We start from the raw sequence: 21,612 nt of genomic DNA on the forward strand, positions 1-21,612 counted from the left end.
TCAGGATCTCCTCAGTTGCTAATAGCAATTCCCACCTTGGAGTTTACAAAGACTTATGGGTAGAAAAGCCACACTAAGTAATTTACTACACCGCAAGAACTAACAGAAGAAGAAATAAAAGGCTTTTTATTTTTTCTTTTGGAACTTTTTAGTATAGTGTTTTTTTATTGTTGAAACTTTTTTTTTTTTAAATTGCCAGCTGGGAATCAGGTACAACTGTATAATTCTGCTCTGGTAGTTGCCAAAATTTTGCCTTTCTTGTTTTCTGTCTTCTTAGTTACATACCTCAATTTTGTTTTAGTTTGGCACCCCCTCCCCCCCCAAAAAAAGCCTGTTTCTGTTGACTCAGTTTCATCTCACTGCACTCCATAGTATTTTCAGTAGTTGTCATAATAACAGTAATAAATATCCAGGCCTTTCTTCCTTTCACCCGTCCTATCTTCTTGTTACAAGCCGAGCATGTTAACTTTTTGCACCACCTACGGATCTCAATTTGTCACTATATAGTCAGTAACGCTACCAAGGTGCGAGGTAGACTTTGAGTTTAAAAAACAAACAAAATCACAAAAACAGAAGGAAAAAATCTGCTAAAGGAAGGAATAGAAAATGAATACCTCTTTATGGCAGTAAGGCTGGAGTTCTTGTCCACTTGCCATATCTTCATAGACAGAAGGCAGCACAGTAATATTTGACAGCGAACTCTCAGGTGTATTTCAAAATGGGTATACAAGTATAAGACATTGGGTGTTTTTCCATATCCTTAGTGTTTCTGGCGTCAGCCATCTTTTACGAACCTCACCTTTGCAGTTCTTTCCTGGTTTTTGGCACTGTGTAAACATGTATGCAAATGCCATATAAGTGACAGTGATACTGAAGAGCAGAAATTACAGGGACCTGATAACGTCTCTTAGGACACCACAGTATGCTTTTGAGGAGTATACATTCCCTAATTAATGTGCATATTTCTGCTTATAGAAGGAACTACAGATTATTCTTGCTAAAAAGTAAAATGACTTACTTAACTTTGTAAAATAGGAAAAAAAGATTATAGGAAGTTAGTTGGTCCTTTACTGAGAAGCTTTTTGAACCAAGGGAACGTTTTTGAGGTAGAAAGAGTGTGTGGTGTTTGGAGTGTTGATGGCATTACATCGTAAGCTCTTGTGTAAGAACATTCCTACCAGAGAATTTGCTGTGCCTTTTTGGAAGGCATTTCCTTTGGTTATCTAACGTTATTTGTAATTATATGTCAGTTCCTCATGTAGACATGGAGTGCCTGCTTCTGCAGACATTTAACTTACAAACTTACTTCCAACATAGTTTGAAGAAGTACTCAGAAGTGCTGATATGGAAAAGTGTTTTAATAAGACTGCTATAATGTATTGAAGCTCTACCATCTTTGAGTTTGCCTGAAATAGATTTTGAGAATATGTTTAAAATCTTCTATAGTGATAGGTCCTGCTGAGTTAGCCACACACTTTTGTTAGCTTGCAGTTAGCAAAGTAGCATGCAGGTACATAGGTAGTCTGAGCCTGCCCTCTTACCAAGCGTAGTCTAATAAACTGTGTGTATGGGCTCCCAAAGTGTTTTGGATGTGTTTGCTCATTATAAATAAGGAAGCATGTTTTACAGACTGTTAACAAAATGTGGACAGTTAGCCAGCAGGACAGATTTTGTGATAATGGCAAGCATAAACATGAGTAAGTAACTTCAATAGAAGTGTTACCTTTTCACCTGCTTTCTTTAGTTATCTTCCCAAGTATGATAGGTTTTGCTTTCATAGGGTATGTTTTCACTGTATGGTAAGGAGCCCTGGTGGCACAGTGCTTAATGTCCTCAGCTACTAACTGGAAGGTGGGCAGTTGAACCCACCAGCTGCTCCATGGGAGAAAGATGTGGCAATCTGTTCCTTGGAAACGCTACAGGGGCAGTTCTGCTGTGTCCTGTAAGGTCACTGTGAGTTGGAACCAACTCATTGGCATTGAGTGGTTTTGTTTTAAAAGGGGGGGGGGGAGATCAGTATGATTTAATCATGTTTTCATCACAACATTTAGAGCTAGTGATGGCCATTACTTTTCTGTTTCTGAAGCATATTCTCTAATGCACTTGTCTCTGAGAGTGAGAAAGGGAAGTATTGGGGAAGCCATGGAATAGATTTGGAATTCCAGTTAGCCTAGAAAATTTGCCCAGCTACCTAGGCTGCTCTACTCCATGTGGACATAATGGCATAAAAAGTAAATTTGCTGATATATAATGGAATCCCATTGTGCAATACAGGAAAATATTTTGAGTTTTCTATTTTTTTTTTCTCATTCTTGTTCTTGGTATAGCTGTGTAAGGATGGGTCAGAACATCTTTGAATCTTTTGAGAACTATGAGCTGTCAATTTCACATTCACTTTACCTACAGATTTGGCCATCACAGTTGCTAAGGTGCATTTTTACTGCTTGCTGTTACTACTGGCCTATGAAGAAATTTCATTGGGGCATGCTCTTTATGCATTGTTTCCAGAAGTAAACATTAAAATGACTCTCCATCACAGATTTACAGATTAACAGAATAATATTTTTCTCCCCGGCCCCTTGCTTTTTTTTTAAATTGTGATTTGGATGATAATTTACAGAGCAAATTCACTTTCCATACAGCAGTTCACATACACTGTCTCATGACACTGACTACCATTTACTGCAATGCAAAAGCTCCCCTCCCACCTCCTCCTGATAGTTACCTCTTCCCTGTGTCTTTCCCTCCATGCACTCCTGCCCCCTGAGCTGACCTCCTGTGCATGAACAGCCCTTCTTTCTCCTGTGATTGTTCTCTCGAATGTATCAACCTCAGGTACATGTTCAACTCCTATGTCTGTCTTTTGTTTGGTTGGAAGCCACAAGTGTGGGTTCAATTCTAGACCTGAAGGACAGCTAGGAGCCATAGTCTCAGTGGTTCCACCAGGCTCCATCAGACCAGCAGACCTGGTTGTACACCCCCCCTCCCCTTTTTTTCTTCCCCAAATGATCTTGAGTTTTGTTCCACATTGTTCTCTATCCACGATCTCCTACATAGATCCCCCTTCAAGTAGTTGACATTGGTAGCCGGGCACCATCTTGTTCTTTTGGTCTCATAGTCGTACAGGCTGTGGATTGCATGATGTACCAGTCACTAGGACTAATTGTTTCCGTGAATCTTTGGTTTTTTTCATTCTTCTTGGCTCTGGATGAGGAGAGACAGACCCATTGTTGCATCTAGATGGATGCTTGCAGGCCTTTAAGATCACAGTCACTACTCACTAAAGTAGGAGGTGGAACAGTGTTTTGTGTAGTATGTTATGCTAATTGAGCTTGATGTCCCCTGTGACTATGGTCCCGAGCCCACAGGTTCAACTACTTGTTCCCTCTGGGTAGCTGGCTATGACCTAGAAGTGACTACAACCTTGCAGCTGAATCATCTTAATCTTTGCTACTTTTGTAGCAAAGAAATTGTTATCTGGCCTACAGTTACATATTCACCTTTCAGTATAAAAAATGTACTTAGATTTGTGTTTTGAGAAGTCTGTGAAGTTTAGAATATATTTCAGAATTTCTGAGTAGATCAAGGCAAAAGATAAACAGTAACAACTATTAAAAGTGGATTTTAGTAGCTATACCTGTAGCCTAGTGGAAATAAAATGACTCATTTTCTTCTGCGCTTCCTCTTCTGGTTTCAGCCAAGTAAATTCCAATTTTGCTTATTGTGTCTGGTAAAGTGAAGGTGCAGATGAGCCTCAATAGGTACTTTAACTTTTAAAAAAATTTATGAAATTGGGTATCTTTAACACATTAGAAAACACTTTTCTTGGTAGTAACCAGTATCTCACTAGCTAGGAGAATAACAGTGTCGATACGATAATACAGTACATAAATTTAAAGTATTTTCAAACTTTTAAAAAGTTGGCATTAAAATACATCCAGATAAGCTCATTTATTGCCATAAATATGAGTTTAGGAAGCACTGTAATTTTATTTATTGTAATATTTTTTCTTCCCCATCATTTCTGTATTGATAATTGTTATTAAGACACCCATTCTCCACATTTATAAAGTCCTCTTTCTTTGAAGTGGGGTACTGTGGGTCCAAAGGAGCCATAAGTAGCACAGTGGTTAAAGTGCTCACCTGCCAACCAAGAAGGTCCATAGTTTGAACCCATTTGCTACTCTGTGGGAGAAAGATGTGGCAGGCTGACTGCTTTCATAATAACTTCAGCTTTAAACCCTGTGAAGCAGTTCTACTGTATCCTATAAGGTCACTCTGTGTCAGAGTCAACTTGATTGCAGTGGGTTTTGGACTATAGGTTGAAAAGATGATGGGTAAGTAGTGAAGTGGAGAATGCTCCGGAAAACTTACGCTCAGTGTTGCCCTGCCCTCAGCACTTTGTATAACTCTGGACAAATCACTGAAACCTTCCCTGCCTTTGTTTTCTAATCTGTAAAATGAAAGATTTAAATTTACTAGATCCAGATCTCAGCATTGCTTTCCAGGTCTAGATCCTCAATTTTCTGTTTTTTTTTTTTTTTTTTTTTAAACTTTAATATAGTACAGCCTGACAGGAACATAAAAACATTAAAATGGGTCCTAAGCCATATAAGGGTATAATACTTCAAATACAAATATATCATTAGTTGCAAAGAAAGTGCTAGCATAGCATAGTATTTAAAAATAAGTAAATAGAGCTTCAAAGATGGTATATACCTAGAAGACTTAATTAGATTGCCTGCATTGTCACTAGCTAAAAGGCCTTAAAAGGTCAGTAACGTTTCTGGCCCTTAGTTTTCTCATTTATAAAATCATTCTGAGAGAATTTCTAGAGAAAATTGTATGAACAAGTGTGTTGAATGTGAGAAAGTAACAAAACAGATGTTTGAATTGTAGAGATTTCTAGCTATCACTTCTCTTGTCAGTCAGGCATAGCATATAGTGGATGTTCAGTAACTATTTGAGTCAGTGAAAGAAGTGAGACTTCAGAATATAATTAACAAGTGTGACACTATAGGTTGAGTTGGTGTATGGAAAGAATAGCCTAAGTAGCTCTAGAGAATGGCCCAATGCGCCATTGTTTCTTGGTAATGTATTGTGGAGTTAAGAACTTAGATCTGGCCCATAGTGCATTATGGAAACCCATACTCTGATATTGGAGGGAGTCATGTAATCAGTGTGACAGTGGAGAAATAAACTATGATCCTATGAAGGGCTGATGCTAGAGGTGAGGTGGTTTGTGGTAAGTAGCTCAGGTGAGAAGGAAGGATACAGAAAGAAGGTAGCATAATAATCATTTGTTGAGTGATCATTATAATGGTCCTAGACAAGGCTTTAAAAAAAAGCCTTTATATAAAAAAAAAAATGTTTATTGTATGTGCCAGTCTGTTGTTTGGCTAAAAGATGATCTCATGGAACAGTTTTGATTGAAGGTTTAAAAAGTTGGTCAGGGTAACAGTCTTGGGGAGTCTTCTAGTCTCAGCTGGTCCAGTAAGTAGGACTTAAGAATTGAATTCTGTTCCACATTTTGCTCCTATTCCATTAGGATCCATCTATTGTGTTCCTGATAAGGCTCAGGTACCATCTAGTTCTTCTGGTCTCGGGGTAGATCAGGTTGTGGTTTGTATAGACTATTAGTCCTATGACCTGGTTTCTTCTTAGAGTCTTTGCTTTCCTTCATTCTCTATTACTCCAGGTGCTTAGAGACTAATAGTTACATCTTAGATAGCTATGCTCAAGCTTTTAAGATCACAGATTCTGCTTATCAAACTAGGATTGAGAATATAAACCTTATGTTCTGTGTTATGCCAGTTGACTAAGAAAGTGTCCCACAAGACTATGGTCCTAAATCTTCAGAACCCAATAAACCAATCCTGAGAGGTGTTTAAGTATCCTTGTTTGTGCCCCCATATGCTTTATTATATTTATGAGTGGATACACACACACACATTTTATATATATATATACACATACACATACATACATACATACATTACACTTGTACCTGTATATGGCTCTCTCTCTCTCTCTATATATATATACCACCTATATACACAGATACACATATCTATATACTTGTATGCATACATACATACACATGTATGTGTCCACATCTGTACTGGACAAGCCTTCTGCTTTTTATTGTGATTTGGGTGAAAGCTTACAGAGTAAATTAGTTTTCTATTCAACAGTTGATACATTTTTGTTTCATGACATTGATTGCAATCCCCACAGTGTAACAGCTCACTGCTCACCTCCTCCCTGTGATTCCCTTTTCCCTATGTCCTTTCTATGGATTTCTGCCCTCTGAGCTGTCTCCCTGCTCAAATATTACCCATCTGATCTCCCATAGTTGATTACTCTAAGGAGTATATCTGTTTGGTGTAATTGTTCACCTTGTAGACCTGTAGGAAGCCATAGGAGTGACTTCAGTTCCAGTCCCAAAGGAGGACTAGGGGCCATAGTATTGGAGGTTCCACGACTCTGGTCTTTTTATGGAGTTTTGTCCACATTTTTCCTCCATTCTGTCTGGAGGGATCACATGTTTCCTTTCCAAGTGCTTGGCAGTTGGACAAAGCTTTTTATAAATGAGTTTTATCTGTACAGCAGCCATGAAGACATTTAAGATGAAGATAGATATACCCATTCAGAAGATATATGGACTATATAGTATGCTATGCTAATTTGAGGTGCAAAGGAAAGAGTTACACTGAAGAGAAAGGGGTGGTGGGGTAGTGTTCATTGTTTACTTATGAAAGATTGCCCTAACTGGATCTCTTTAAAGCCTTGCTCTTAAAAATATCGTGGAGAATTTTTTTTTTTTTTTGGCATGGGGCACGTTCCTTTGGAAACTAGTTTGGTGTTTTGTTCTGGTTATTTTCCGAAGGAATAAGTCAAATCTTTCCATTTGTTCTGGTGCATTGAAGACTGGTCTTACTGTGAGGCTGGATCATTTACTCACTTTGAAAAGGCACATTACCTATTTCAAAAAGAGCTAGTGAATGAATGGTGATGTGAAAGCTCTGAATTAATGGAAGAAAACAAAGTTTACATACTTCTGAAAGAAAAACTTAGAACTCTGTTCAGTGGTTACCCTTCCCACATCAGCAAATAACCTCATTAACCACCCAAAGAAGTGAAAATAAAGTTTTTAATCATTGAAGTATTGGGCTACACACATTGTATTTGTTGTTTTACTTTACAAAGACCTTTTTCCTGAATAGATTACTTTTTTTCCTCTTGTGTTCTCAAACTTAACTGATCTTTGGTAGATCACATAGATTTATAACCCATTGCTATTAGTCAATTCCAACTCATAGCAACCCTACAGGACAGAGTAAAACTGTCCCGTAGGGCTTCCAAGGCTGTCATCTTTATGCAAGCAGATTGCCACATCTTTCTCTTGAGTAGCTGGTGGGTTTGAACCACAAACCTTTTAGTTAACAACTGAGCATGTAACCACTGTGCCACCAGGGCTCCTCTTATATAAAACATTTCCTTTTTCTGTTTCTTTATGTGGACCTTTTTACTAATTGTGGTTATTTCCAAACTGCTGTGCATCAACAACAACATGTATCAGCTGTTGGCTCATTCATAGGAGGGGAACTCCTCCTTGCCCTCAGAGATTTGAATCCAGTAGATTCCTATAATTTTAAAAAAGTTTTCAGCTGTTCTGTAAGAAGTCATAATGACTTATTGCAACATATTGTTACTCTTCAGCTATTAAATCACCAGTCCACTGAACATACTATTTAGCTTGCATTAGATATTTTATTTTGTTTTTGTTTATATGTTCTGAATATTTTGTGGTGTGTATAGGTTTATATTATAATCTCCAAAAGGTTAAATATAATATTTTGCAATTGGGCTCATTGCTTTTTAAAAAAGTTATAGTAAGAAATGGTTATTAAAGTATTGTGTGTGTTTGTTTAAGCTGCATCAGTTGGATTGGATAAAATAATAAAAGTAGAGGAAATGGTTTTGGAAATTTTAAATTGCTGAGTTTATAGAATTAAGTTTTTTTTCCTTCAAATTTTTTTTGTGATTTGGGTGGAAGTTTACAGAGCATAATTCATTTTCCATACAGCATTTCATACCCCTTTTGTTTTATGGCATTGACTGCAATTCCACACAGTGTAACAGCTCTCTTCCCATTTCCTCCCTGTAGTTAGCTTTTCCCTGTGTCCTCTCCCACCCACCCCCAAGCTGTCTCCCTGTGAAAACACTGCTCTTCTGTTGTTTGGCTAGAAGCCACAGGAGTGAGTTCAGTTCTAGTCCTGAAGGGTAACTAGGGGCCATAATAGTCTCAGGGGTCTTACCAGGCTCTATCAGACTAGCAACCTGGTCTTTGCATTTTGTTCTACTTTGTTCTCCAAATCTCTCCAGGATCTTCTGCACCAATCCCCCTCCGAGTGGTTGACAGTGCTAGCCAGACACCATCTAGTTCTTTTGGCCTCATGGTCATATAGGCTGAGGATCGCATGGTTTGCTAGTCCCTTGGAGTAATTGTTGCCATGTGTCTTTGGTTTTCCTCATTCTTCTTTGCTCTGGATGAGGAGAGACCCATTATTGCAGCTAGATGGCCACTTGCAAGCTTTTAAGACCCCAGTCGCTACTCACCAAAGTAGAATATAGAACATTGTTTTTGTGTAGTATGTTATGCCATTTATGCCTGATGTCCCCTGTGACCATGGTCCCAAGTCCACAGGCCCAACTGTTTGCTTACTCAAGGTAGAAAATTAACATTTAGTACCACATGAAGAGAAATATATTTGAAAAAAGAAATGTCTGATGTATGATAAAGTAATTTTGTGCTGTTTGTGCCAGCCCTGAGATTTCTAATTAATACATGAAACAAAAAGATGTACTTTTGCCTTAATAGTAATGGTGGAATAGAACACATTTCTAAGAATACATCCATTGTTAAAAGAAGGATTTATATTGGAAGACATTTTTAAGTCATCCTTTCTTTCATAGTATAACTACATGTTTCAGGAAAGAAATAAAAACATGAAATGTGTTTAAATTGTATCATCAAAAGGTGGAGTAGAATGTTCTCATTCACAGATAAAAATATTAAACATTTCATTTATGGTTAAACTTTGTTTAGGAAGCTGAGGACATTTGTAGTTCAAAAACTCCATGTAACACCTTGTGTTAGGTTGACAGTTCTACATCTGTTAACATAGTTCAGACATAGTATTAAGTGTTCAGCCTTTAATCAACAGGGGCTATAAAAGCATTAGGAAACGTGATGAATCAATTCTTAACTCAGTCTTTATAAAGTACTCTGGTCAGTGCAGACTGTATGCGTGAAACTGGAGAAGAGAGATTGTAGGCATTAAGTGGGATGGGTAATGAAAGTGGCTGTGTGGCATTGATGTGAGACTCTTTCAATAGAAAATGACTTCAAATAATGGTGGCAAGATGGAGTGATTTACAGTTGACCAAAGTTTACTTCGGGAGCTCTGGTAGCATAGTGGCTAAGACAGTTGCCTGCTAACCAGACGGCTGGCGGTTCAAACCCACCAGCCACTCCTCGGAAGGAAGGTTGGGCATTCCTACTTCCGTAGTGATAACTGCCTCGGAAACCCAAGGAGGGGTCGCTATGAGTCGGGTTTGACTCGATGGCACAGAACAACAACAACAAAGTTTACTTCAGAATGGAAAGCACTTGGAGGGAACTAACTTTCCTTATTGTGTCACTTGTAATTGTTATTAGAATAGGCATAGTTTTAAAATAGAGGTGAAAATTTCATTGCATTTTCACTTTGGAGACAATATTGGTAAACAAGTCCTGGTTTATTTCATGTGTAAAATTGCCTTTGTAATGGCTAACATCTTATGCTTTAAACATTTGTTTTCATGGATATGCAGCAACTTAATCATAAACAATGTCCAGATAATCCAAAGTAGCCAGTGAACTCTAAAATCACTAATAAGATCAATTTAATGTTGAATTACCCATCCTTATTAGTCTTTTGAATTGCGTGTCCATAACCAGTATTAGGTGTGGAATCTTGTTATTACAGACAAGATTGGCTATCAGTTTTCTTAACCTTTGAAAATGCAAACTTTGCCAAGGGCTATCTACTTAACATTCAAGCCATTTAAATTAAGAATTGACTTGCAGTTGAGTTCTTGCAACTGGAATATGCTTGCAAGTTCAAGTATACTTCCCTCTCCTGGTTTCTTGGGTCTCTTTTGTCTGAGGTTTTTGCCTGGGAACGGAACAAGCAAGCATACGAAGCACATGATTTTCCTTTCTGTATTCTTTGTTCTGTCTGTCTGTCTTCTTTCTGATGGGGCAGGTTGGATAGAAGACACTTATCATCTTGTTAGTTTTCCAGTTTATAGATTTCACCATCTCTACCATAAACTGGACCTTTGACTAGAGTGTTTTTGACTGACCTACTTACTTCAGTGTAGCTACGGTGTAGTAAATTACTTAGTGTGGCTTTTCTACCCGTAAGTCTTTGTAAACTCCAAGGTGAGATTTTCTATGAGCAACTGAGGAGCTCCTGATTGCTGAAGTTGTCCGCTTGGAGTGTTTCTGTTGGGAGTGGCACAAAACAATGTTCAGGGAGTTGTCCACTCTCTCTCTCGGGTGCTTAGAGTTCTGATGCTATGATTGGCTAGTTTGACCACCCTGCCGGGCTCAAAAGGAGGCCTCTTAGAGGCAGAACTCTCTCTGACTGCTGGTTGAGGAAGACGTGCTGCTGAAAGAGACACGGGCTCCTGAGACACGACTTGCTGAGAAAGAGACGCAAGAGACACGCATCACTGAGTGAGACACCGAGGGGCCAGCTCTGCTGGGAAAGAGACTGTGAGAGACTGTTGGCTGAGGGATGGTGGGCTGGGAGAGAGACTGAGCATTTTCCCTGAACTTGAATTGTAGCCTGTGGTGCTTCCCTAATAAACCCCATAATCTGTGAGCTCTGTATGGCCACTGCAGCGAATTATCGAACCCAGGAGAGAGGTGGTGGGTGCTTTGGGAGGAACGGTTGGTGAAAGGGCTGGAGGGAGGCAGCATGTCTGGCCTTGCAGTAATAGGCCTTGGGTTACTGCTCGTAATCCTGCCTTGCTCTTGTGGGATTAGAGGAGGTCAGAACATGTGGCCTCCTCACCGTTTTTGCAGTAGCATTATTATTCTGACCCCTGACCATTTCCTGCAAGCTTGCTTGTTTGAAACAGTGTAGGGGGAAAAAATGTGTGATTCCTGGAATCTAGGTAATCAGTGTCTAGAGACCCCAGCAGTTGTGATAAATCTAGGTAGGAATCCAGGTGAGGGAATGTATAATATCATGTTTCAGAAGGACTGTGAGAAATGGAGGGCTGTTTCTGGGAGAGCTTCCCTAAGGCAAGTGGTCCTCTACCCTAATTTCACATGAGCTTCTAGGGAACTGTCTAAGGATGGTTCAGTGGTAGCATTCTCACTTTGAACCTGGGTCTCCAGGTAGCAGGAGACCCAGGTTCAAATTTTAGCTAATGCACCTCATGCACAATTACCACCTGTCATTGGAGCCTTGTGTGTTGCTATGAGGCTAAACAGGTTTCAGCAGAGACTAGGAAGAAAGGCCAAGTGATCTACTTCCCAAAATTAGATAATGAAAACACTATGGATCACAGTGGTCCAATTCTCAACCAATCATAAAGGTGGTGCAGAATTGGGCAGCAGTTCATTTGTGTGTGGGATAGCCTTAAGTTAGAGCAACTCAAACAGCAACAACAGGGAGCTGTTTAAAATACCTTTGCCTAGATGGGCCCCATCCCAGACCCGTTAAATTGGTGTCTCTGTTGAGGGAGCTCTGGTCTCAGTGGGTTTTTTTTTTTTTTTCTTTTTATAGTGTGATTTTGGTGAAAGTTCACAGAGCAAATTGGCATTAAGTGGGATGGGTAATGAAAGTAACATTCAGTACGACGTGAAGAGAAATATATTTGAAAAAAGAAATGCCTGATGTATGATAAAGTAATTTTGTGCTGTTTGTGCCAGCCCTGAGATTTCTAGTTAATACATAAAACAAAAAGATGTACTATTGCCTTAATAGTACCTAGCAATTCATTTCCTCAAAGTATTTTGTTATGACCTGAGATATTTTCTTAACTTTGTCCTCTGTAGGTCGTAATACATTCATGGATAAATTTGCAGCACATTTAAATACTTAAGTAGAAATAGCCTCTGTCAAACCTACCACCCCTATTCAGATTGAATCTGTTTATGTGTCCACTCATAAATTATTATTACTGTTATTGAGGAATTGTGTATGGTATCGCACTCATCTTTGTTGCTTTTCACTCTTGTGTTCTTCCCTGTCTTCCATTGCTTTTATCATTTTGTGATGACCTCCTCATTTTACGTTGCCTTTCCCTTCACCCAAGTTAATACACCTAGTACTCTCTAGTTGGTGATTTTCCTTCCCTTCCTCTCCACCCCTAGTGACCTTCAATAAACAATTCCTTCTGCATGTAAAGCTTCTCAAATTTGTTATAGTAGGAGCGTCAGTATTCTTTAAAGGCTCTCCAGTTGATTCTAATATGCAGACAGATTTGAGAACCACTAATTTAAGTGTATATATAGTTGACAATTAGTAATATGAATCCTTTAAGATTGCCTTCCAGGCTGCTGATTCCTTTGCAACTATTTTGTTTAATCTTTGAACACATTCCTATTAAAGCCATATAACCTATTCATTCAGCAAATGTGATGTGCATTTCCAACTACAGTACACTGAATAGAGGATTCATAGTAGCTGAGTACATGATCCCTGAATAGTAGTTACTGATCTGGCTCTTTGCCTGCCACCTTGTCTCACGTTATAGTGTCCAATCTCTGCAACTCAGCCACTCTGGCCTCTTTTACTATAAGCACTCTTAAGATTTTACTTCCTTCCACAGGGCCCTTTTCCATGGTTCCTCTGCCTGAGATCACCTGTTTTTGGACATTCTCCTACCCTCTAGAATTGTGATTAACTCTCTCACCCCAGATCTAGCCACTTGCTTCACCTGTGCCCTTGTTTCCTTCTGTAGACTAGTCCCAGTATTCTGTATTCTAGAAATGTCTGTTTTCTGTTTATGTATCTGATTATTTGGTTTTTTGACTCCTTTATTTTGCCTGCCTCTTTAAGAGTAAGCATTTGACTTGATTTTGCCCACCATTACAGTCCCAGCAGTGTATCCACTGGTAACTGCCAGAAATTCAAGCCAGGTTCAGAAGAGGGCATGGCGTGAGGAGTGTCATGGCTGATGTTGAATGGATCTTGGCTAAAAGCAAAGAATATTAGAAAGATTTTTACCTATGTTTATTGACTATGCAGAGGCATTTGACTCTGGAACATAACAAATTATGGATAACATTGACAAGAAAGGGAATTCTAGAACAATTAATTGTGCTTTTTAGAAACCGATGCGTGGACCAAGAGGCATTTGTTCAAATAGAACAAGGGGATGCTATGTGGTTTAAAATCAGGAGAGATGTGCATCAAGGTTGTATCCTTTCACCATACGTATTCATTCTGTATGCTGAGCAAATAATCTGAGGAGCTGGACTGTATGATTAAGAATGTGGGGGCATCAGGATTCAGGATCTTTGGCAAAGGGCCAAAGCCAATTAAGTGGGGAAGAGATCGTTTCTTTAATAAATAGTGCTGGCAAAACTGAATATCCATTTGAAGAAAAATGAAACAAGATCCACACCTCACACCATACACAAAAACTAATTCTAGGTAGATTAAAAACTCAGATATAAAACCATATAAGAACCAAAAATCCTTACAACTGGCCTGATAAACAACATCATGATAAACAGAAGATAATGAAGTTGTTAGAATGTCATTTCACTTGAACCCACAGTCAACTCTTGTGAAAGCAACATTTTGCATTGTGCAAATCTGCTGCAAAATACCTCCTTAAACTGTTAAAAAGCAAAGATGTCACTTTGAGGAGTAGAGTGTACCTGAACCAAGCCTAGTACAATTGTTCCTCAGTATCGGGGGTGGGGTGGGGAATTGGTACCAGAATGCCCCCCTCGCCCGCCACCTTGCAGTTAGCAAAATCCAAGGATATTCAAGTTCTTTATATAAATGGCATAGTACTGGCATATAACCTATGCACATCCTCCCATATACTTTAAATCAGCTTTGAGTAATTTATAATACCTAATACAATGTAAACGCTGTGTAAATGGTACTTTATACTCTCTTAGCCTGTGAGAGACTGCTTTGACCACTTAATTGTCTCCCTACCTAAAATGTTTTCCATCTGAGTTTTTTGTTGTATACATGGATATGTGGAACCATTGGATACAAGGAGCCACCAGTATTTTCAGTCTGTTAATATGCGTGAGAAAGCTGGATAATGAAGAAGGAAGACCAAAGAAGAATTGATGGATTTGAATTACAAAGTGTTGGTGAGAAATACTGAATGTACCATGGACTGCCACAAGAATGAGCAGAACCTGTCTTGGAAGAAGTAAAGCCAGAATGCTCCTTAGAAGTGAGAATAGTGAGACGTTGTTTCATGTACTTTGGACATATTATCAGGAGAGCCCAGTCCCTGGAAAAGGACATCATACTTGGTAAAGTAGAGGGTCAGTGAAAAAGAGGAAGATGAATTGACACAGTGACTGAAAGAATGGTCTCAAACATGGAAGTTATTGTGAGGATGGCGCAGTGTTTCATAGGGTTGTTGTTAGTGTGAAGTAACTCAGTGACACCTAACAACAACAGCACAGTGTTTGTGATGGATACACAGTGTATATTGAATGAATAAATGAAAATACAAAGTAACTGAGCAAAAGTAACATTAGCTAAATGTGTCTTTAAAACCAAATAAATAGGAGAACTTATAAATAAGAACTAAATAAATAGGAACTAAGAGGTTTCTGTAGCTGGAGAAATTGTCCTTGTTAGTAATGGAAGATTTTGAACCACAGGTATAAGTAGGGAGAAGGAGGAATAATTGTTCAGTGGTGGGGGTAGTGGGAAAAGAAATAAGTAGCCAGACCTATTTGTCTAGGTTATAGAGGCCCTGCTTGGAAGGGGCAGACATTAGAGTGGTGTCAGATGGTGTGAGGTAAAGGCTTTACTTTATAGATACATGAGTCATTTGATTAGAACGTGACTTTCATCTCGGGGATTATTGTTGTTGTTATGTGCCTGGCTGGCTAATGTTGTTGTTGTTGTTGTTATGTGCCGTCGAGTCAGCCCTGACTCATAGCGACCCCTCCTTGGGTTTCCGTGGCAGTATCACTACGGAAGTAGGATTGCCCAACCTTCCTTCCGAGGAGTGGCTGGTGGGTAGCTATCCTGAAAGACAGAGTAGTACTAGAATTGTCCCATAAGATTTCCTAGGCTGAAATCTTTACAGCAGTAGACTTCCAGGTCTTTTCTTCTTTGGAGTGGCTGGTGGGTTCATACCCTCAACATTTTGCTCAGCAACTGAGCGCTCAACTTTTGCATCACTACAATTCCTTTCCAAGGTTAGGGGGCCATTTAATAGCAGTATGACTGCTAACCAGAAGGCTGGCAGTTCAAACCTACCAGCCACTCCTTGGAAGGAAGGTTGGGCAGTCTACCTCTGTAGTAATGTTGGTGGTGTTACGTGCTGTCGAGTTGGACCCAACTCATAGCGACCCTTCCTTGGGTTTCTGAGGCAGTATCACTATGGAAGTAGATTGCCCCATCTTCTTTCCAAGGAGTGGCTGGTGGGTTTGATCTACCAGCCTTCTGGTTAGCAGCCAGGTGCCTTAGGCACTACGCTACCAGAGCTCCTTCTGTAGTAATAGCGCCTCGGAAATTCATGGAGGGGTTGCATTGAGTCAGGTCTGACTCAACAGCATATAACAACAACAATTACAAATAGTAGTATCACTTTTTACGAGTCACTTAGTATCTGCATGTAATTTTTGTCATCTGTAAAACAGAAGAAATTGCACTAAACATACTATAAGTAGGAAGAACCAATGGAATATGGTTACCTACTGACAACATAATACGTAAACCAATTGTATTAATTGTTCCTTTTTTAAAAAATTGTCCAGGAAATAAAAGGCATGGGGATTTATCAGTATTACTAATGACTAGCCATGAAGAAAGGCTTAGCTTATTTAGTGGGTAAGCTTTCCAGAAAGCACTGTAAAACCTGGAATATCCAGGGAAATATCTTTAAAAAAATTTTATTTATTCTTTTTTTTAATGTGATTTGGGTGAAGATTTACAGAACAAATTCACTTTCCATACAGCAGTTCACATACTTTGTCTCATGACATTGACCACAGTTTACCACAATGCAACAGCTCCCCTCCCACTTCCTCCCCATAGTTACCTCTTCCCCATGTCCATCCCTCCATAAACTCCTGCCCCCTGAGCTGTCTCCCTGTGCATAAGCAGTCCTTCTTTCTCCCACGATGGTTCTCTGCAAGGAGAGTATCTCCTTGAGATGAATGTTCAGCTCATATGCCTGTCTTTGTTTGGCTGGAAACCACAGGTGTGGGTTCAGTTCCAGACCTGAAGGGCAATTAGGAGCCATAGTCCCAGGGCAATATCTTGAAGGTTTTTCTGAGATCCCAGTGGGTGGACTAGCATTAGCACCTGGTCTGAAATGTTCTATGTGAACATCACTTGTCCTCATGGCCTGTGATACAGATTTGGGGTGTGTGTCACTGTAGTACTTGTACATGTGCTAAAGTGGGCTCTCTAATGAAGAAATGTGGCTTTGCCTCCAGCTACCTCTGCTTTTCACTGCCCAGTGGAATGAGATGGCCTGGTTAAGCACCTTCATTTTTGGCTTACTTCACCTTTTACTGCTGTCTGGTTTCTTGGCATCTAGGCTGCCAACAGAAACTTCCTCCTCCAACTGCTTTCTATTTAGCTTCTCTCAAAAATTGTCCAAAAAAGTATTACAAAGAAATGTGCAAAGACCTGGAATTGGAAAATAAAAAAAAGTTGGGCATTTCTCAACCTGAAAGAAGCAAAATTTTAAGCCTCAAGTAATATTGAACAATATTGAACGGGCAAAATATTGAACAAAGCAAAGATGTATCAAAAGAAGATGGAGGGATGGGAGAATAGAAGGGCTGTGTGTGCATGGGGAAACAGCTCAGGGGGCAGGAGTACATGGGAGGGAAGCGGTAATATGGGGAAGAAGTGGGAGAGGAGCTGTTGCATTGTGGGAAATTGCAGTCAATGTCATGAGATAGTATATATGAGCTACTGTATGGAAAGTGAATTTTCTCTGTAAACTTTTTCACCCAGATCACAATAAAAAATAAAGATGATGATGATGCTGGATGGAATACACAGAGTCACTGTACCAAAAACAATTGGTCAGTGTTCAACCACGTAAGGAGGTATAGCATATGATCGGGAACTGATGGTATTAAAGGAAGATGTCTAAGCTACACTGAAAATATTGGTGAAAAACAAGGCTTCACCAGTTGACCAAATACCCATTGAGATGTTGCAACAAAATAGATGTAGTGCTGGAGGCGATCTGTATTGGTACTCTTTGTTGTTGTTGTTGTTGTTGTTGTTGTTACGAGCCATCGAGTTGGACCTGACTCATAGCGACCGCTCCTTGGGTGTCCAAGGCAGTATCACTACAGAATTAGATTGTCCAAACTTCCTTCCAAGGAGTGGCTGGTGGGTTTGAACCCCCAGCTTTCTGGTTAGCAGTCAAGTGCCTTAGGCTCTATGCTACCAGAGTTCCTATTCTTGGTTCTCTAGTGCTGCTATAATAGAAGTACCACAGTAATGTTGCTGTTGTTGTTATTTGCCATCGAGTCGGCCCCGACTCCTAGCGACCCCTCCTTGGGTTTCCGAGGCAGTTATCACTACGGAACTTCCTTCCGAGGAGTGGCTGGTGGGTTTGAACCGCCAGCCTCCTGGTTAGCAGTCAAGTGCCTTAGGCACTATGCTACCAGAGCTCCCACCACAGTAAGTTCTGTTATATAAACAGGAATTTATTCTCTTACGGTTCAGGAGGATAGAAGTCTGAATACAGAGTGCTGGCTCTAGCGGCTGGATGAAGGCCCCTCAGCCTAGGGCTTCAGCTCTCCCTCTTGTTCCAGGCCTACTGGAAATGAAGGCATTTCCCAACTCAGCAGCAGGCCACACTCTTAAGGTAACTACTTAGCTGCTCACAGCAGATTCCACCATGGAGGTGATTACAATCTCATGATGGGAAATGACTACATCCAGCTGCCCAGCCACTCAAAACCATGACCCAGCCAAGTTGACACACAACCTTAACTATCACACACACACACTCATTTATGCCAAGAAATTTGGAAGATAGCTGCCTGGCTAAGTAAAAGAGGTTTATATTTGTGCCCATTCAAAGGAAAGCTGATCCAGCAGAATGTAGAAATTAGGGAACAATGTCATTAATATCACACACAAGTACAATTTTGCTGAAGATAATTCAGAAATGGTCATAGCAGTGCATCAACAGGGAACGGGCATAAATTCAGGCTGAGTTCAGAAGAGGGCATGGTATGAGGAATATCATTGCTGTTGTCAGATGGATCTTGGCTGACAGCAAAGACTACCAGAAAGATGTTGACCTATGTTTTAATGACTGTGCAGAAGCATTTGACTCTGTGGATGATAACCACTTATGGATAGCATTGAGAAGAAAAGGAATTCCAGAACACTTAATTGTGCTCCCGAGGAACCAGTACCTGGACCAAGAGGCATTTGTTTGAACAGAACAAGAGGATTCTGTGTGGTTTAAAATCAGGGTGGGTGTGTATCAGGATTGTATTCTTTCTACCATACTTATTCAAATCTGTATGCTGAGCAAATAATCTGAGAAGCTATACTCTTTGAAGAAGAATGCAGCATCAAAGTTGGAGGGAGGACTCATTAATAACCTATATGCAGATGACACAACCTTGCTTGCTGAAAGTGAAGAGGACTTGGAGCACTTACCAATGAAGATCAAAGACTACCCCTTCAGTATGAATTACACTTCAACATAAAATAAAAATACGAATAACCAACATCATGATAAACAGAATATTTTGAAGTTGTCAAGGCCTTCATTTTACTTGGATCCATAAACAACATCCATGGAAGCAGCAGTCAAGAAATAAATGATGTATTGTAGTGGGCAAATCTGCTGCAAAAGGCCTCTTTAAAATATTAAAGAACAAAGAGTCACCTTGAAGACTAAGGTGCACCTGACCTATGTCATGGTATTTTCAGGTTACAACTAGATAGTGAATAAGACCACAGAAGAACTGATGCATATGAATTGTGCAGGCGAAGAATTTGAAGCATGCCATGGACTGTTAAGAAGAATGAACAAATCCGTATTGGAGGAAGAATAGCCAGAATTCTCTTTAGAAGTGAGAATGGCTAGAGTTCGCCTCTTGTACTTTCCTCATGTTGTCAGAAGGGACCAATCTCCGGAGAAGGATATTATGCTTGGTAAAGAAGAGGGTCAGCAGAAAAGGGGAAGACCCTCGATGAGATGGATTGACACAGTGGCCATGATGATAGGCTTAACCATGGCATTAATTCCAAGCGTCGGGCACTGTTTTGTTCTGTTGTATATAGGGTTACTATGAGTCCATATCCACTCAACAGTACCTAACAACAGCCACAGAGACCGGGGTCACCGTGAGTCATATTGGAAGGGCACCTAGCAACAACAAGCTCTGCACTTCATATGGCCCAGGCTCTCTTTCCTTAAGGATCTAGTAGGACTAATTGGAAGCTGTTTACCTAGTGGTTTTCAGATGTATCCTGGGACCTGTGCTGAGGAACACAGTTGCGGGCGCCCCCCCCCTCCCAATTCATTTCCCCCTCTGTCTGAGCCACCATGACACTTAGAGCCAAAATTTAAAGTTCAACTAACTATAGCATCATAGTTAACATTTTTTCTTTTTCTAGTCCTGATTTTTGTTTTTGTTTTTCATTGAAACTTACTTTTTAAAAATATTTAATCCTATTTTATTATCTGTGATTTGTGATTTTAGAATATATTTCATACTTTGTGGAACAAAATAGAGGGAAAACAATGATGATTTTCATTTTTAAGTCCCAAATCGGCTCCCTTAAATATTAGATTCATTTCCATGCTTGCTTTGAGACATTTAGGAATTTTCTTTCTTGCCCCAACACCAAGTAACGTTGTTGTGGTTATGTGCCGGAGAGTCAGACCCGGCTCACAGCGACCCCTCCTTGGGTTTCCAAGGCAGTATCACTATGGAAGTAGATTGCCCCATCTTCCTTCCAAGGAGTGGCTGGTGGGTTTGAACCACCAGCCTTCTGGTTAGCAGTCAAGTGCCTTAGCCACTAAAGTAACATATGGAATATATTTATTGGAGGAGAGGTGATCAACCATAGTGCAATACTGAATTTACTAAAGAAATGTCAGTGTTCTTAGAACACACCGTGTTTTCCTAGTACACTTAATGTTTTACTTTGTAAAGAAATTTACCTAAGCATGGACACTATATTACGGACAGTCACAACTGTGTGTCTACAATACTGTGTTTAAAGCTTTTGAAAAAAATTTCTATGAGTCCTGTACTTAGTTTCAAGCAGATCCTTGTCTGTTGGTAGATGTCAAAGATTTAGATAAGAAGGACTTCACCAGTTGCTCCCATCTACCAACCAGGTGACCATGCAGCCAAGTGAGAGTGCAGACTTTCATATATAGTTTCACAGCACCTGGCAGAGATAGCTTGATCCTGTTAGTTTTCCTGTTGGGGTGCTCATGGTCGTTGATTGCCCCACCAGACTGATTTCATTGGTACTTTTGCTTGAGAATGGACGTTTAACAGGACGCTTTATTGGGGAAAAAATAATTCTGTTGAGAAGATTGATGGGTCTGTGATTTTAGAGACAAAACCAAACACTGTCTTTAGGCAAGTTTGACAAGGAGACTGAGATTCCCTTTAGAAAACAGTTTATTGGCTTCCTGGAAGGAGGATTTTCCTAGTAAGAGAACCTAAGCCAATGGAGATTTTTCAGACTGTGATGTATCTTTCTGCTTTCTTGCCTCTTTTTAGTATAAGAATACCTGCTTGCCCTCTAATATCTATCAGATAGACAGAATTAAATTATTTTAGGCTTCATATCGTCTTAAGTATATATTAGAGTCATGGACTTTTATCAAACAAATTATTCAGATATAACTTTGAACTACAATGTGAAGATTTTGAATTCCGGAGAAAACAGATGGTTGGTAAAGGTCACACACAACTAGTGAAGAGAGAGCTAGAAGTTGAAGGTCTCTTGACTGTTACTTTGTTGTTGTTAGATGCCCTTGAGTTGAATGACCCTACGTACAACAGAATGAAACACTGCCTGGTCCTGCGCCACTCTCACAATCCTTGCTATACCTGAGCCCATCGTTGTAGCCACTATGTCTGTCAATCTATCTTGTTTAGGATCTTGCCTTTTTTCGCTGATCCTTCCACCTTACCAAACATGATATCCTTTTCCAGAGAATTGTCCCTTCTGACAGCATGACCAAAGTAGGCGAGACAAAACATGTTCTTGGGTGCACTCTCCACTTCATATACATACCTAATATTTCAGCCTGTCCACCCATCTATCCACCCATATTCCCGTGTTTGCCTTCACTGACCATGCCGTACTA

At 39.8% G+C, this 21,612-nt stretch overlaps 1 protein-coding gene across 1 annotated transcript in view; it reads left to right on the plus strand.

Moving 5' to 3' along the window:
• Positions 1 to 21,612, plus strand: part of LOC103202447 (RING1 and YY1 binding protein) — a 140,383-nt gene that overhangs the window by 76,100 nt on the left and 42,671 nt on the right. The gene's annotated exons all lie outside the window — the stretch shown is intronic.

Source organism: Orycteropus afer, unplaced genomic scaffold (assembly GCF_000298275.1).
Source record: "Orycteropus afer afer isolate SDZICR_OR568_19922 unplaced genomic scaffold, OryAfe1.0 scaffold00180, whole genome shotgun sequence".
Lineage (NCBI taxonomy): Eukaryota > Metazoa > Chordata > Mammalia > Tubulidentata > Orycteropodidae > Orycteropus > Orycteropus afer.